Here is an 18,509-nt window from a genome sequence, read left to right on the forward strand (position 1 = left end):
ATTTTACTGGTTAGCCACTAAATTCGTTCCATACATGACTTTCTAGACCCAGCTATATGGGATTACTAAGGAAAATAGATCCAGCTAAACTTTTTCCTCTTTCTAACTGACTTTGGGTTCAAGCATTCCATTTCACAATTTCCAGGCATCAAAGGTGCTTTTTACTGTTGTTCACTTACACTGATATCATCAGAATTTCCACATATGATCCCAAAGCCAGGAAAACATTGGTAGAAAATGAAACTCTGCGGTACAGATTTTTCTCCTATTCATCACTACATTCATGTCATTCTACATAGGTCTGTCTCCCCCCACTACTTCCTCCGTATTCTAGTTTGCCAAACAAAACACAACAAAATCCAAGTAGCTCAATCAACTTAACATATAAGCTGGTCTAGTGGAACAAAAGCAAACATACAAAAAAAGTTCAAAGCAAAAGTTTCAAAGCAATTTTCAAAACTCCTCTACATCACTGGGTTTTTTAAACTTAGCTAATAGAAAAATTATTTTGCAATCATGATTTAAACTGGACTTTATGCAATATGCTGAAAATCATTAGGGTATATTTTAGGGATTCATCTATGTCAGTGATGGCTAACCTTTTTACCATCGTGTGCTGGGGGAACTGGGGGGGGTCACACGCGTGTGTGCCCACACCTATAATTCTATGCTCCCCGCCCCCATGCATGCGCGCGTTGGCCCCTGCTCCCACCCCTCACCCCGCTCCTGGCATGTGATGGCCCAGTAGGCCTGTTTTTCTCTCTCACCTGGCACCAGAGCCTTTCTAGGACTCTGAGGAAGGTGAAAATGGCCTTCCCCACCGCCCCGGAGACCCTCCGGAGGCCAGACACAGCCCGTTTGCCAACTTCCGGTGGGACCGGAAGGCCCGTTTTTTGCTATCCCGAGCCTCCAGAGCCTCTCTAGGAGTCTGGGGAGGGTGAAAACAGCCTTCCCCCCCCCAGAGGCCCTCTGGAGGCAGAGAATGGCCCGTTAACCAACTTCCAGTCCCACCGGAAGTTGGCAAACAGGCCGTTTCTGGCCTCCACAGGGCCTCTGGGATGGTGGGGAAGCCGTTTTCCGCAATCCCCAGACTCCTAGAGAGGCTCTGAAGGCTGGGGACAGCAAAAAACAGGCCTTTCCCACCAACCCCTGAGGACCTCCGGAGGCAGGAAACAGCCTGTTTCCCTACTTCTGGTGGGCCCAGAAGGCCCGAAAATCAGCTGGCCAGTGCATGCATGCGTGCCAGAGATGAGCTTGCGTGCCCGCTGATATGGCTACACATGCCACCTGTGGCACGCGTGCCATAGGTTCACCATCACAGATCTATGTTATATTATATTGAAACAGGGGTATGTAAGGACACATAAGTGTGTATTCACTAAAATGGGCTCACAATGTATATTCAGAAAGTAAATCTGCCCAAAGCTTAGCTAAATTAAGAACCATGTTTTCCCCTGATGCAACAGCAGTCAAAGGGGATTAAATAATACATTTTCCCTGTTGTTTATGGGTTGGTCTGCATTATTTATTGAGAGGAGGGGGGAGAATGAAGAGAAAGAATAAACAGAGGAAGGTATTATAACATAGAATGTTGTAACATTGGGATTATTATCCCAAGTAAACAATCTCACCTTGGATTTGTTTACCCATCCCATGTGACTTATTTTCAACAATTTTAACTCATCACTGTCAGATCCCTGAAGATTCACACAGAATCTTCCTGCAGTTTCTCTGTATAGAAACTGGAATATGCTATGGTTAACAAGAGATAGGTGTGGTAGATTATCAAGACCCTGCTTTCCTCATCACTGGCCATGGTAGCATGGTCTTCTGAGAGTTAGGATTTAGTAACTTCTGGAGTCTTATAAGCAGAGGTGGGTTTCAGCAGGTTCTGACCAGTTCTGGAGAACCGGTAGCAGAAATTTTGAGTAGTTTGGAGAACCGGTAAATACCACCTCTGACTGGCCCCGCCCCCATCTATTCTCTGCCTCCCGAGTCCCAGCTGATCGGGAGAAAATGGGGATTTTGCAGTAACCTTCCCCTGGATTGGGGTGGGAATGGAGATTTTACAATATCCTTCCCCTACCATGCCCACCAAGCCATGCCCACCAAGCCACACCACGCCCACAGAACCAGTATTAAAAAATTTGAATCCCACCACTGTTTACAAGATTTGTAGCACAGTGCTGTAGAACAGTAATAAGAGAATCCTGAAATAACCAGCTCCTTCTTCCTTCTTTGACAACATGTGAAGATGTCCTTCAGATATTTCTACCAAATGAAGGTGGGTGGCCACAAGAAAGAGGCCATCTCAGTTGTGGGCCTCTAGCTCTGGAAAGCTTTTCCTAAGGGGAGGCACTTATTCTGCAAATTGTTATAAGAATTTGTTTTCTTAATGTCTACTTTCTGTAGGGATAATGGAATTCATACTTTTTTTTCCATATTCCCCATGCTGTTTATTGCTATATTTGTACTCTTGCTGTTTGAGTGTTTTAATCACTCCACTGATCTCAGAAGCTAAGGAGAATTGGGCTTGGTTAATATTTGGATGGGGTCCCACCTGGAAATTCCAGAGAAGCTGGTTAAATGAGGAAATAGAAAACAGTATTTCAGAAGACGCCAAGGGCATATCATGCCAAGAAAACCACAAGAATACAAGGCATTCATCCAGAGTTAAGGTGAATTTGAGAGTATTTTTACCTTTTGTTTGTCTGCCAGGGAATTTTCTCTCAGAGTAGCTAATGTTTAATATATGCATTGCAACATCTGTGACATTCTGAAGAAACCAAAGCAGCTTAAATGCTTCACTAAACATGCCAGAAATTGAGGCTGCTTGGAAGTTACATCATCTTGAAAATATATCCCCTAATTTCATATGTATCAAGGTTAGTTCTGCTTTCGCACCTGAAATTTATTTTATGGTATTTATTTAAAGTATCAGAAGCTCTCAGAGATGCTCACATTATTAGGTCAATCAGAGTAAGGGGCCATTGACATGGAAACAATAAAATTTAAAGAGATGTCAGATGGCCCTTTAATTTACTTCTTCCTTCTCTAGCTCACAGAGGAGTTTGTCCTCATTGCATATGTACTGGGAGGAGGAAGCCATCGTCCTTCTCTCCTGAAACTCAAATACAGGTAGTTCTCAATTTACAATTCGTTTAGTGACTGTTCAAAGTTACAACGGCACTGAAAACCTTATGACATTTGTTCACAGTTATGACCTTTGCAGCATCCCCATGATCATGTGATCAAAATAATTGCAGTGTCCAAGGTCATGTGATTGCCTTTTGTGACCTTCTGACAAGCAAAATCAATGGGGAAGCCAGATTCACTTAACAACCAGGTTACTAACTTATTACTTAACAACTGATGCAAGAAAGGTCGCAAAATGGGGCAAAACTCACTTAAAACGTGTCTCACTTAACTACAGAAATGTTGGGCTCGATTGTGGTCATAAGTCAAGGACTACCTGTACTTTGGCTACCAAATGAGAAGACAGGACTCACTGAAAAAGATGCTGATGTTGGGAAAGATTGAAGGCAAAAGGAGAAGGGGACAGCAAAGAATGAGATGGTTAGATAGTGTCATCGACGTGGTGGCCATGGGTTTGGGTGGATTTCAGGAGACACTGGAAGGGGGGAGGGGACTGACATGCTATGGTTCATGGGGTTGTAAAAAGTCAGATGTGACTTAGCGACTGAATAACAAAAAGTTACAAATGGTTGTTTTCAGGGAAGAAGAGGTCTCATCCTAGTGGATAGAGCAACAGCAAGAAGCAAGATTTCCTCTTTCCTTGAAATGAAAACTGCATCAGTTTTTCTTGCATTCCATCCCCTGCTCATACCACATACACAGAAGGTCTTCTTCATGACTGCATGAGCATGATTTCCTCTAGAAAACTACACCAGCATAAATTGACTGTGCTTCCATATCAAGATCAATGAAGTAGTGGTGGGTTCTAATCAGTTTTACCACCGGTTCGCATCGCGCACGAGCGCAATCACCAAATAACGATGATAGTAATTTATTAAATCAACATGCCACCTGTCTCCCATCTACAGTATATATATAAAAGCAAAACACCACTCACACATCATCACAAAATCTCCAGAACCGTACAGCCTACAAACTTGAAATTTGCCACATATGTTCCTCTTGGCTTCTAGGTGCTCACTAAGAAAGGATTTTTTGAAATGACCATCACAGCATTAGTATTTCCTATATTATGATTAACAGGCTCTGATGCTAAGGAGTTCTACTCCCCCTCCCCACCTGAAAAGAAATCTGTTCCAAATGCAAAACACAAGCAGAGGAGAGGAGTTTCAGTTTCAGTTTTACTTTCACAGCAGCAAGCAGGGGATAGGATAGGGGAGGCTTCTGTGGGGCAAGCCTGAGGAAGAGAAGGGGATAGGATCAGGGAGGCTTCTGTGGGGCAAGCCTGGGGGAGAGAAGGGGATAGGAGAGGCCTCTGTGCGGCAAGCCTGAGGGAGAGAAGGGGATAGGATAGGGGAGGCTTCTGTGGGGCAAGCCTGAGGGAGAGAAGGGGATAGGATCGAGGAGGCTTCTGTGGGACAAGGCTGAGGGAGAGAAGAGGAGAGGAGAGGCCGATCATAAGTACTCATTAATTTTCAAGCTGTAAGTGTCAATTTATCAAACCCGATCACATAGTTTCATAGCAGAGCACGGGTATTCAGCTAGTCAGTCAAAAGAATGAAAGAGAGATTGTAAGGAGTATCAGGGACATTCCTCTGTTTCACACAGTGGCTCCTCTGTGCATCCGTGGCCTACTAGTTCAAGTATTTCTGAACTAGTGTTCTTTTGAAAGGTAGCTCAGAAGATGCAGAGGATATATGAAATTTTAGGAAGATCCCTCCCACTTTCTCCAGCGCCTCACAAGGTTCCTTCAGCTGGCTGGGCTATATATTGGGTTTTTTTAAAGCAATCTTTGTGCTGCTCTTCATCCACTATTGATGGCTATTATGTAGCATACCTTGATAGCATGACAAGGCATTCTGTTTCCTCTTCTGTGGCTATTTTTCCTTCATGCCAGTTGCTACCAGTGAACTACCAAGAAAGGTACGTAAATATTGGCAGGAGGAAGGAACCATTCTGAACTTCATGCTAATGTCGAATGCATAGACCCGCTGATTAATAGCACCTCCTTTAATTTGCCAAACTATACAGATAGTTTTTGACTTACAACTTTAATTGAGACAGGAATTTTTTAATTAATTTATTTGTTTATTATTTATTTATACCCCACCTTTATTATGTTTACAAATAAGGCAGTGAACATATCCAACACACCTTCCTCCTATTTTCCCAACAGCAACAACCAACAGCCCTGTGAGCTGGGTTGGGCTGAGAAAGAGTGACTGGCCTGAAGTCACCCAGGCGGTAGGTTGGGACTTGAACTCGTGATCTTCCGCTTTCTAGCGTGGTGCCTTAACCATCAGACCAAACTGGCTTTTACGGTGGTAAGTCATGGCAGTGGTTATGGCTCATCACATGACTGCACTCAAATTTATGATCTTTTTTGTGGTGGTCGTTAAGTAAACACACTGGTCATTAAGCAAGCCTGTTTTCCCCAATGGTCACTTTTTGCAAAAACTGGAGGCAAATGCCAGAAACCTGCAAAAAATGCTGAAAATCATGGTTATGCAACAACGGGACACTGCAAACAACTGTAAAATGCAAGCTGGTTGCCAAGCACCCAAAATTCAATCATATAACCATCAAGAGGCGTGGTCGTCAGAACTTTCAAAACAGGTTGTAAGTAGCGGTAGCTCTGGAGAGGCCTATCATAACTTCAAACAGTCACTAAGCAATCAGTTATTAAGCAAATTCTACCTATATACAGTAGTAAAATCTCCAGATCAGTGGTGGGTTTCAAAATTTTTTACTACCGGTTCTGTGGGTGTGACTTGGTGGGCGTGGCATGGCTTGGTGGGTGTGGCTTGGTGGGTGTCGCAGGGGAAGGATACTGTAAAATCTCCATTCCCTCCCCACTCCAGTGGAAGGATACTGTAAAATCTCCATTCCCTCCCCAATCCAGGGGAAGGTTACTGCAAAATCCCCATTTCCTCCTGATCAGATGGGACTTGGGAGGCAGAGAATAGATGGGGGCAGGACCAATCAGAATTTTTACTACCAGTTCTCAGAACTACTCAAAATTTCCACTACTGGTTCTCCAAAACTGGTCAGAACCTGCTGAAACCCACCTCTGCTCCAGATTATGGGAGGGAGGCTTAGGGATAAAGTACAGAAAATTTAAGTAATCAAAATCCAACTTTTTTCAATTCAGTGGTCTCTCTGAACCTCTGTTCTTTTTCACCATGTGAAGGACAAGTGCATCTAGAAATATGTTTTGCCATAGATGGCTAACTCCCTTCTTTTCCAACCGGTTAGCCTTTCCTCTAGTAACCTGTATTGCACCGCATGACTCAGTCAAGTTCAGCTTCCACACTTCTTCCTTTCCAAAGTCTTAATGAAAGTATTTGTGGCCTTGATGACTTTCACAAAAAAACTCTCCTTGCTTCATTCCTTACCCTTCCGTTGTAACTCTGACCAGTTAGGCAGGTCAACAGGCACGGAAGAGTGGTACCGGATAAAGAGGGAGCGGCTGTTTGATAACAAGCAAGTTTCATCCTCTACCATGCCTGCCAAGAATTATCAGAGCTGGCAGGGAGTGGCCATGACCAATAGCACCTAGAAATACCCTGTGGAATAAGCAAAACAGCTTAAGAGCTAACAAAATGTTAACCCTAAAAGTTATGGCCACATAAAACAGAGGCAGTAAAGAGCCTATAATGCTCTCATTGGTGACCAAAACCAACAACCCACAACTGGCCGAATTTGGCTTCCACTTTAAATCTCCCTTCTCAACAACATAAGATTAGCACTCTCAAAAAAAAAATTTTTTTTTTAATCCATCAACTGTAGAGGAGGAGGTGTCCAATAGCTGCAGGGCAGATCATGATAGTGATCTATTCAGCAACCACATTGTCAATAAAGTGTACTTGATTGGGTCTATAACAAAAGCTGTCTAGGCAGGCAAGAGAAAGCACTATATTAAACATGGAACAAGCAAAAGACTATAAGGGTCAGCTCTGGAGGCCATCTTTTTCTTTGGATCTTCAGGGCTGCCACACTTAGTGCTGTGGGAAATTGGGAGGGGGGATTGCATGGAGTTATAGAGATATCTAGCCATAACAACATTCTTTTCTCTGGGAGTCAAGGATGTTCAGCCTGTACCTGAAGTGATGTAACTAGGAGGCATCTCCAGTTGGGACGGTGGATTGATTGGACCGTGTGATGGACATGTGGGTGCAGGGGAAGGGACTTTGACTTTCCTTCGGATGGGGAAAACCTGGAAGCTTTCAGATTTGGATTTTCCTAGATGTGCCAATATGACATCTCTAATAAAGTGAAACTTTGAGGAACTTCTAGCCTCGGATTCTTTTTTTGTTGGGGGTATTACTTGGAACCCTGACAATAAGATGCCTCCCTTGTGGGCTGAGGATGATGAAGAAGCAACATTATAAAAATATTGCATTTAAAAATAGTGGGACATGTTTGGGTCAAAGTTAGAGGGTTAATAGGAGAAATCCACTATTGCATCTTGGTATTGAAACATATGAGACCAATGGGAGCTGCAGTGATCATTTTTGGCAAGCAATTGGCAGGAAATCCTATATTGAAAACCACATCTAGGAGCCATATTGTAGTTGCTCTTTTCTTTAAAAAAAGTGGATATAATAATATTACTGGAAGCAATGATGTTCTTATCTTAACTCTTGTGAAGAACTTGAATTTGGGCCAGTAAGATAAATAGGAAGGAAAGAAAGAAAGAAGAGAGGGTGGATAAGAATTACTAATTCTACTGGATTTCAAGGTCGTTGTTTTTCTAGAATGGGAGTAACCACTGATAGTCAGTAACCAAAAATACTGAATTTTTTTCTTGTCACTGAATGATAGATGAATTTTTAAAAAACCTACACTCAGGGTCAGATATAACAACAAGGAAGCAAGATATTTCTGAAAAGGATTTGCAGAAGTGCAGACACAAGCAGAGAGAGAGGAGAGATAATAGATGGATGGATGGATGGATGGATGAATGGATACATACATACATACATACATACATACATACATACATACATACATGATGGATGGATAAAGATAAAGAGATAAAAACAACATTATAGATACAAATAACACAATAAAGAACTAGTGCAGCACTGAGATACACAAGGCAACCATCTCCACAATAGAATCCACCTGTCCAATGCAACATTTTCAGTCCCACCTCCTGCTGAGCCACATGGGTGGTGGAGCAGGTGAAAGGACTTTTCAGGGGTAGTCTCTGCTCTACCAAAAATTATTTCTCTTGACTTATGTATGAATGACCCAAACTCTCTCTAAAAGCAAATAAATGAGTATTATTTCAGTGTGCTTTTGGCCCCTAGTTGTATCTGGGCAACCATCATATTTAGTTCATTTTTATGGTTTTTAATTTATTGTGCTTGAAACTTACCATGTTTCTCTGAAAATAAGACCCTGTCTTTTATTTTTTTGAACCCTGAAATAAGCGTTTGGTCTTACTGCCATGCGCTCAAAAACCCAATTGGGCTTATTATCAGAGGATATCTTATTTGGGGGGGGAAACAGAGTACCTAACATCTATACAGATTGGAGCAGCCTATGGACACTATTACTAAACAAATAATTGATAACTGAACATCACCTGACTGTTAATAAAATGAACAATAGGTTAAGACAAATAGAATTTCTCAAAAAGGACTATAGCTGGGCTAGCTGGATAAGCCCCTAAAGAGCAATCTACTCTGTTCAATTACAGCATAAATCCAATGTATACAGCAAAAATTAATGCCTGCAACTTAGCCATCAATGATGAAATGGCCTACAGTTTGAATAAAATGTTGTGTTGACATTCCCTATTTGTTATTTATGCAAATATTTTAAGGAGGAGTTCAATCATTAAAAGAAATATGCACTTAAAAGTTTATATTCCTGCTGCCAAAAATCAGCATTCTAAACAAAAAATACAGATATATTGAACCAATTGAGGGAGGCCCAAGGCAGGGGCATCTGAAGTGACAATCACTGGTTATAAAATGGCAGGGGTGTCAGGTGATCAAAGCCCTATTCCCCTTTTAAAGTGTGTTGCAAGCATTACATATACCTAAGTAGAGGCAGGACATTTCAGGTAGTCCTTGATTTACAAGTTTATTTAGTGACCTTTCGAAGTTGCAACAGCACTGAAAAAATAACATGACCGTTTTTTACACTTATGACAGTTGCAGCATTCCCATGGTCATGTGATCAATATTTAGATACTTGGCAACTGACTCATAAATATGAGTTAAACTGTTATAAATATAACGGTTGCAGGATTGCAGCATCCCCAGGGTCATGTAATCACCTTTTGCAACCTTCTGACAAGCAAAGTCAATGGGGAAGCCATGATACTAACTTAATAACTGTGGCAAGAAAATTGAGTAAAACTTGCTTAACAAATGTCTCACTTAGCAACAGAAATTTTGGGTTCAATTGTGGTCGTAAGTCAAGGACTACTTGTAATCACCAATCTGCACCCTTAGTTTATTAAAATATAGTCATAGATTAAAGATAGAAAAGTTAAAAAGTATACACAGCTATCCAATAAAAATAAAAAGCCTATTCATGCCTACTCTAGATATACCTGAGGAAACAATCAAGTCCAAAAACCTCTAATCGTTGCCCCACTTCTGAAGTCAGTGCCTGTTACTGTGGATGTGTTCAACCTGGAAAAGAGCTGGTCCCATTTACAAGAAGAAGACTACTAGGATTCCAAGTTTCATTTCTTGGCTTTCAATATGGAGCCAATATGTTTAAAAACAGGAAGTAAGTGCACTTTATAATAATCTATGGCATTTAATAACAGTACCAATAGCACTTAGACTTATATACCACTTCACAGTGCTTTACAGCCCTCTCTAAGTGGTTTACAGAATCAGCATATTGCCCCCAACAATCTGGGTCCTCATTCTACCGAACTCAGAAGGATGGAAGGCTGAGTCAACATGGTGAGCGTGGTGAGATTCGAACTGCCAAATTGCAGGTAGCTGGCAGTCAGCAGAAGTAACCTGCAGTACTACATTCTAACCACTGTGCCACCATGGCTCTTAAAAGTATCTTCATACCTTTAAGGTATCTTCATAGTTCAGTGCCTAATTTTTTCTTCCTTCTGCCACAAAGTATAAATTTTTGACACGCTCAACTGTCCATGCATACTTTAGGATAAGATTTTTTACTTCCCATCTCACAATTCTCAGATATACCGTACTTGCAGCAAGTCTACAAACTGACGTGAATTGTCTGAAATGGCTAATTACGGGCAGGCTGTGAATCAACCCTTAAAATAGAAAGCAGAAGATTTCACACTTCCTTGATCTAAGCATGCATGCAAAAACAAGTCTACTGATTCCAAGTTACTTTCCATTACAAGCTATTTTGGGAATTTCCCAAATAATTTCAGAAGAACTACAGGGAATTTCCTGTCATGCTTGCTGATCGGGATTAATTCTCTTGCCCTTGAACTCCACAGCAAGAGCCTTTACCCCTGCCAAGTTAACGTGGTCCCCATCATTCTTTGCCCTGACAGAAAGCTATATCATCATAAAATTATTGTCCCAATGCCAATTCCTATCCTGCCCATATTGGTTTTGAGGGTAGACCCAATAAGGTCAGCAGCAAACAACGTGAGAACACACTGGTCTCAACTACTCGCCCCCCCATTCAAAAGTAAGAGGCTGTGGCTGGCCCTTAAGAACATTGGTCAGGTATGAGGAGATGTAACTGCATCACCTTAATGTGCCAATACAATACATGCTAGGTTGATCTCCCTCACCCCAAACACCATTCGTCTCTTGCACAATGACAGAATGGTCAGTGAAACACATTGGATCACACCCTTGAAGAGCACCCGGAGGCTCCAACTGGTCCAGAATGCGGCCGCGTGGGTGATTATGGGAGCGTCATGGCGCTCCCATGTAACACCTCTCCTGAGTGAGCTGCACTGGCTCCCGGTGGTCCTCCGGGTGCAATTCAAGGTGTTGGTGACCACCTTTAGAGCGCTCCATGACCAGGATACTTACGAGACCGGCCAGTACGCTCCCACAGAGAAGGGTGCCATCGGTCAAACAATGTCGACTGGCGGCCCCCAGGGGGAGAGCTTTCTCTGTGGGAGCACCTGACCTCTGGAACGAGCTCCCCCCGGAGATACGGACGATTCCGGATCTACGTACTTTCCGTCGGGCCCTCAAAACTTTTTTATTTCATCAAGCCGAGCTGGCCTAACTCTCCAATGGTGTAATTTTAATTTGAGTTTTAAACGGGGGATTTTAACTGTCGGGCCAAATTGCTTAATATATTTTAAACTTGTTTTTAAATTTTGTATTCTATGTTTTTTATCTATGGCTGTTCACCGCCCTGAGTCCTTTGGGAGAAGGGCGGTATATAAATTTAAATATTAAATTATATTAAATTAAATTGTTAAAACTAGATGGGTTGTTTATTATTTATTTATTATTAATTAAATTTCTATACCGCCCTTCTCCAAATAGGACTCAGGGCGGTGCACAGCCAAGATAAAAACAAAGCATACAAAATTTAAGAACAGTATTAAAATAATTAAATATTTTGGCCGAAATTAAGATAACCCAATTTAAAATCAATTTAAAATTTAACTCAGGCCAGCCCAGCTTGTTGCCTGCTGAAGGAGGAAAAGGCAGCTTTAACACCAGAAGAATTATAAATTGCCTCAGATATGGGTTGGGGATGAAATGAAGAAATGGCAGGGGGAGAAAAAGAGGTTGCCAGGATCTGTCTTGCTTTTAGCTGGAAAGAGGGCAAAGTCTGCATCAGGAAGAGTCCTTCCACCATATTCTGCCCCTCCCAAATCTGTCTTGTTATTATATTCCATTAAAGATTTGAGGTTTCCTCCAAATTTTGGTGGCTGGGTCATATTTGAATGAAGATTTGAAACCCTTCCTGATCGTGTTTTAAAACTTCCACCCTACTATATTTTATTCATCTCTTAACTTTGTTTGCTTGGAGAACAGAAAAAGCAAGCTATAACTTTAAATCAAAACTAATGTTAAGCAACTGGCAGCCAGGGCTTAGTAGCCATTATAATTATCCCTCTTTGCCTTATTTCTTTTGTACAGGTGGTCCTCGACTTAACAAAAGTTCTTTTAGTGACCGTTGAAAGTTACAACGGCACTGAAAAAAATGATATGACTGTTTTCACACTTACGACCATTGCAATATCCCCATGGCCATGTGATCAAAATTCAGACACTTGGCAATTGACTCATATTTATGACGGTCATAGGTGTTGGATACTCGTGGACATGACGCCTGCGCAACCGGCTCTGTTGCCAGGCGTCAAGGATTGGCTAGGGCGCGAGCAGCTGCGGGAGCGGGAGAATGGCTGCCTGGGATTGGTTCGTGCAATCTGACAGCTAACTATTTAAGGAGCTGTCAGGCGAGTTGTTGTTGCTTGAGTTACACGTTCCTGTTAGTTCTGTTACGTTTAAATAAAGTTGGTGTTTAGCATACAACCAAGCCTCTCGCCTTTCTACCCACCGGACTCAACAAGTGGCGACGAGGATGGGATTCGAACCCACGCGTGCAAAGCACAATGGATTTTTAAATAAAGTTGGTGTTTAGCATACAACCAAGCCTCTTGCCTTTCTACCCACCGGACTCAACAATAGCATCCTGGGATTACGTGATCCCCTTCTGCGACCTTCTGACAAGGAAAGTCAATGGGGAAGCCAAATTCACTTAACCATGTTTCTAACTTAACGACTGCAATGATTCTTGTTTACAACAAGAAAGGTTGTAAAAGGAACAACAAATTTCTTAACAAATGTCTCATTTAACAACAGAAATTTGGGGTTCAATTGTGGTCATAAATCAAGGACTACTTCTATATTTTTAAAGCAGAGGTTGGCCAGTAGATTCCTACTTACACTCACCAAATTCCATCCTCCAACATCAACCTTTATGCCTTTCCCTCTTTTACATACAACTATGGCACACCACACTGTAACAGTGGTGAAATTCAATTTTTTTTTACTACCGGTTCTGTGGGCGTGGCTTGGTGGGCATGGTGTGGCTTGGTGGGCATGGCAAGGGAAGGATACCACAAAATCCCCATTCCCACCCCACTCCAGGCGAAGGATACTGCAAAATCTCCATTCCCACCCCACTCCAGGGGAAGGATACTGCAAAAGCCCCATTCCCTCCCCACTCCTGGGGGAAGGATATTGCAAAATCTCCATTCCCACCCCACTCTGGGGCCAGCCAGAGGTGGTATTTGCCGGTTCTCCAAACTACTCAAAATTTCCGTTACCGGTTCTCCAGAACCTGTCAGAACCTGCAGGATTTCACCCCTGGGCTGAAACCACATCTTTCCTCTGCCATTCCCCATGAAGTTCTCTTTATCTCATCCCCAGTCCATGAATGAGTCAGGCTGAAACTGCTACCCGCATTGAACTGGTATTCAAGTATTCTTTTCCCTATTATTTTGATAATACCAATCGACATCACAAGCTGTTAGGCTTTCTTACACAGCATCTAGGAAGGAAGTCAGAAGACTGCAGTGATTTGAAGCAGAAGACTTTTCCCCATTCCTGAGCTGAAATAGCATCTATTATCTTACAGTCAGCAAAAAAATATACCAGCATACGATGTCCCCACTGACAACCCTTATCCAGTTATTGGAACAATTTAGAATAGCTTAGAAAGTGGAGTTCACGTCATGACAGATTTCTTCTCAAGGAAAGATAAATGCTAGTTGAGTTATATGACAGCCGCCATGAATTAATTCTCTCATGGACTTGCTGGCAGTATACACCAAAATTTGTTCCCAAACACATTCATAGCATAACTCTCATCAATCCCTACCTCCAAATTATATTTGAAGTAGTGTGAGGATTGTCTACTCAAATTTCAGCATTAGCAGAAGGTCATAGGGTCCAGAAACCAAGGTAATATTGAACCATGTTATTTATTATTGCTACTGCCTACTACTTCACCCTTGCTTCCTCCAAGAATGTTGAGTAATGGAGGACCTTGCACCGCCTATTCTTTGCTTACAACTAGGTAACAAAGCCATGTGTAGCCTCTTATACATATTTGACCTTCAGCTACATCCTAATATAGAAGGTTATGGCAGATTTGTGGAAGAACTCATGTTCTCCACACATTAGTAGCATTATCATAGATGAGGAGGCAGGCCAGGCTGTTACATGGTCCATAATGAAACAGGATACACACTTACTTGCTATCCAATTTTGAGAACTGAAGGAGAGCCGTGGTTCTTAGCTTTAGTAAATGCACAGCTTTTACCCATAGCCCTTATTGTTGACAGGGTGTGCATCAGAGGTGGTATTCAGCAGGTTCTGACCAGTTCTGGAGAACCGGTAGCAGAAATTTTGAGTAGTTTGGAGAACCGGTAAAACCACCTCTGACTGGGCCCGCCCCCATCTATTCTCTGCCTCCCAAGTCCCAGCTGATCAGGAGGAAATGGGGATTTTGCAGTAACCTCCCCATGGAGTGGGGAGAGAATGGAGATTTTACAGTATCCTTCCCCTGCCACGCCCACCATGCCACGCCCACCAAGCCATACCCACAGAACCGGTAGTAAAAAAAATTGAATCCCACCACTGGTGTGCATGACAGGAACACACCCACTGTGTGTGTGGATACAATTCTCTGGAAGTGGGATATTATTCTCAAACAATTCTGCCTGGCCATAATACATCTGCTGGTTTATCACTGGATTAGGTCAGCACTGTGCAACATGACCTACGCCTATGATTCAGCTTTAACAACCAAGCAAGTATATCTTGGTTTCTAACAAGTAGAATTTGATCCAAGCACCTTTTTCACGGCTTGCTCAGATTTTGGCTTGCTTGTTGCAGTGAACTGACTTGCTGCATTTAGATTTAAGAGGTCTGAATTAAATTCCATGCTCAATAATGTATTTCAGGTAACCAACAACTCTCAGCCAATAATTTTCCTTATGTGAGTATTATGAAAGTAAAACAAGAGAACTGTGAATATGCCATTGAGAAACATACATTGTCAAACTTGAGAAACTTGTTTCTCAACAAACAAAAGCAAAAATGTCATTTGATCTCCACTACATGAGAAAAGACTACAGTTTGGTGCTAAAACACGTGATCTGCAGGCCAATTGGATCTCAGTTATCTCAGTTGAGTAATAAAAAAGGATCTGAAATTCTACAGCTGAATTAGTGCCAAAGTACAGTAAAATATGGCCTGTAATCTTGTTTTTTTGAATCACCCTCACAATACTCCCTTCCCCTCTTCTAACCCTAAACCTAACCCTAACCCTAACCCTAACCCTAACCCTAACCCTAACCCAGGGGTGGGTTCTACTTACCTTTACTACCGGTTCGCAATGGGGCTGTGCACAGGCGCTCGCTTCGCTTGCTTGTACACTTCTGCACATCCACAGAAGCTTCCCGATGATGTCCAGGTCAGTGGGCGGAGCCTCCCGCCGGTTTTACTACCAGTTCTTGCAAACCGGTCCGAACCGGGGGCAACCCACCACTGCCCTAACCCCATCCCCAGAGTTAGATAAGCTTAGATAATTCTTGGCTGTTCCAGTGCTGAAATAGTGTTTTTCTGACACCATCTAAGACTAGCCTCAAGGTGTGGAATACCTGTTAGACTTCGTCATCCATTCCAGAAGTCAGGGAACCACCGTGATTGAGAACGCAGGCAGAAGAGGCATGTGATGAGGATGGCATGTTACAAGCTAGGATAGTTCCCTGTGGACTGGGGAGAAGGAGCACTTAACTCAGGCCTAAGGAAAGCCCCAAGACAAGAGACCTCTGACTGTAAACTGGAAGAGCCACTGCTGACTTGAGTACATAATACGTTATTAGTGGGACTTGGGGTAATTACAGGTAGTCCCCATTTAGCAAGTGCCTCATTTAACAACTGTCTCTTTTAGTGAATGCCTCATTTAGCAAACTGTTCAAAATTATGACAGCGATGAAAAAGTAATTTTTATGACCAATCCTAATTTTTACAATCTCAGCAGGTCTCTAAAGCAAAGGAAAGCTGAAGTAGGATCACAAGCCACAGCCATTGTTTCACTTAAATGTCCCAATTGTAGCCACTAAATGAGGATAACCTGTATTATTTTTAAAAATTAATACTTATAAATCTTCTTTTCAATCTCAGCTCTCGAAACATTTAATACAACCTGCTCTCAGGGTTATATTTCAAATATCAGTGCTGAAAAGTTTACGTGCCCCTTTCTGAATTTATGAACACCTGACATTTTACACAAGCAGATTCCATCGCAGACTTGAATCACATGACTGCACACATACTCATGCAGGCTAGCGGTGAAATCCACTTACTTTCGCTACCGGTTCAGGAACGGGAGCGTGGAGGCGCTATGCGCATGTGCACCTCTTCTGCACATATGCAGAACCTTCTGCGCATGCACAGATGGTAAAAAACAGGATGTAATGACCAGGTTGAAATCCAAAATTTTTCCCTACCGGTTCTGTGGGCATGGCTTGGTGGGCATGGCAGGGGAAGGATATTGCAAAATCTCCATTTCCACCCCACTCTGGGGCCAGCCAGAGGTGGTATTTGCCAGTTCTCCGAACTACTCAAAATTTCCGCTACCGGTTCTCCAGAACCTGTTAGAACCTGCTGGATTTCACCCCTGGTAATGACATCCCGGCAGGTGGATGGAGCCTCACGCCGCTGGTGCTACTGGTTTGGCGAACCGGATAGAACCGGGGGGGCGGGGATTTCACCATTGATGCAGCCTGGTTTTGTAGGTGAAAACTGTATATAGATGCCTCCACATTTCCTCTAACGTAGGACCCCTGAAAGAAAAACAATACTCAGTCACTGGCCCAACAAAGTTAGGACTCTTTTGCACAATAGCATCGAAGTACTATTCTCCAGTATGGAAGCTGGAAGGAATGCAAGCTCTTCTGGGTTGACTGCTAACTCTTCTTCTATTTTAGCAATGAAGTAGAACAGGGGTATCAAACTCGCATCGTCACAGCATTGTCACATGACATATTGCAACTTTTCCCCCCCTTCGCTAAACTGGACATGGCCAGCGCATGATGCATCCGGCCCTCAGGCTGCGAGTTTAACACCCCTGAAGCAGAACAAAGGGTTCTGTTTGTATGAACCTGAGAAGAGAAGTGGGATGAAGAAAGCCTTCTCTGCCAGCATGGATCTTCAGCTGTCAGTTCTCTAACTCTCCTTAGCACCACTCTATGTCTATGGCACTGTTTTTCAAACTTGGCCACTTTAAGCTGTATGAACTTCAAGTCCCAAAATTCCCCATTTGAAAAGCACTGCTCTATGGCAGGGGTCCCCAACCTTTCGGACCTCAGGGACCACTAAATTCATAATTTTAAATCCCACGGACCACTAAAACGATCTGCCTAGTTGTTGTGGTCCGCCAGCAGCCTGCGGACCTGGCAGCGGAGTCAAACAGTGAGGAGGCTGGGGACTGACAATGGGCCAGTCCTGGAGTCAGGGGAAGGCCTGGATGAGGGCTCTGCGTCGGAGGCAGAGATGGGACCAGGGCCATCTGGTAGCGATATACTGACTCCAGAGCCTCCAGAGGCAGACAGCAGAGAGACAGAGGAGGAGCCTGTTCCTAGTGCCCGCATGCAAAGAGCTGCCAGAAGGCAAGAGCAGCTGAACAAAAAAGGACAACTTGGGAATAAGGCCAGAAGATGATTGGCCACTCCCGTAAGGCTTAAAAGAGAAGAAACGAGCCGTTGGGTTGTTTGTAGAAAAGGAACATTGATTCCCCTGCTTCTTGTCAGCGTCTCTTGAACTTTGTGGGGGGTTTGCCAAGAAAAGCCTTTGGCAGGTTGCCAAAGACATCAAAGGTTGGTGATAAGGCCGACGGACTGGTTATTAAGAATTTTGTTTTGGACTAAGCTGAGAATGAATTAATTCTCAGCTGTTTTAATAAAATAAGTTTGTTGAAGACTGAATTGTGTTTGGTAATCACTACTTGGGCCTTGGTCACAACACTAGTGGCCAGCTGGGTGGGCATGGCTAGGTGGTTATGTGACTGGGTGGGCTTGGCCAACTCGATGTCACTCACGTCAAGGGGTGCCTTGCCAGCCTCTACTCCCCCCTCCCCTCCCAGCCACTCCTCGCCTCCCCACCCGGGTTCCTTAGGGCCCCAACAGGAAGCAGTTGCTGGAGCTAAGCAGCCACCACGAGAAAGAATTGGCATAACAGCTGGCTCAGTTCAAATTGGATCTGACCAAGAAGTAGGCTCAGCAGAAGCACCTCACTGAGGACTACGAGCATAGGCTTTCCAAGCAGAGAGAAGACCTGCGGAAGTGCAAGGCCAGGTACCAGTGTCTGGAGGCTCAGCAGGCTGAGATGGTCAGTCAGTTC

Source organism: Pituophis catenifer, unplaced genomic scaffold (genome assembly GCF_029215685.1).
Source record: "Pituophis catenifer annectens isolate HBS135680 unplaced genomic scaffold, rPitCat1.0.hap2 SCAF_2, whole genome shotgun sequence".
In the NCBI taxonomy this organism is placed as follows: Eukaryota; Metazoa; Chordata; class Lepidosauria; order Squamata; family Colubridae; genus Pituophis; species Pituophis catenifer.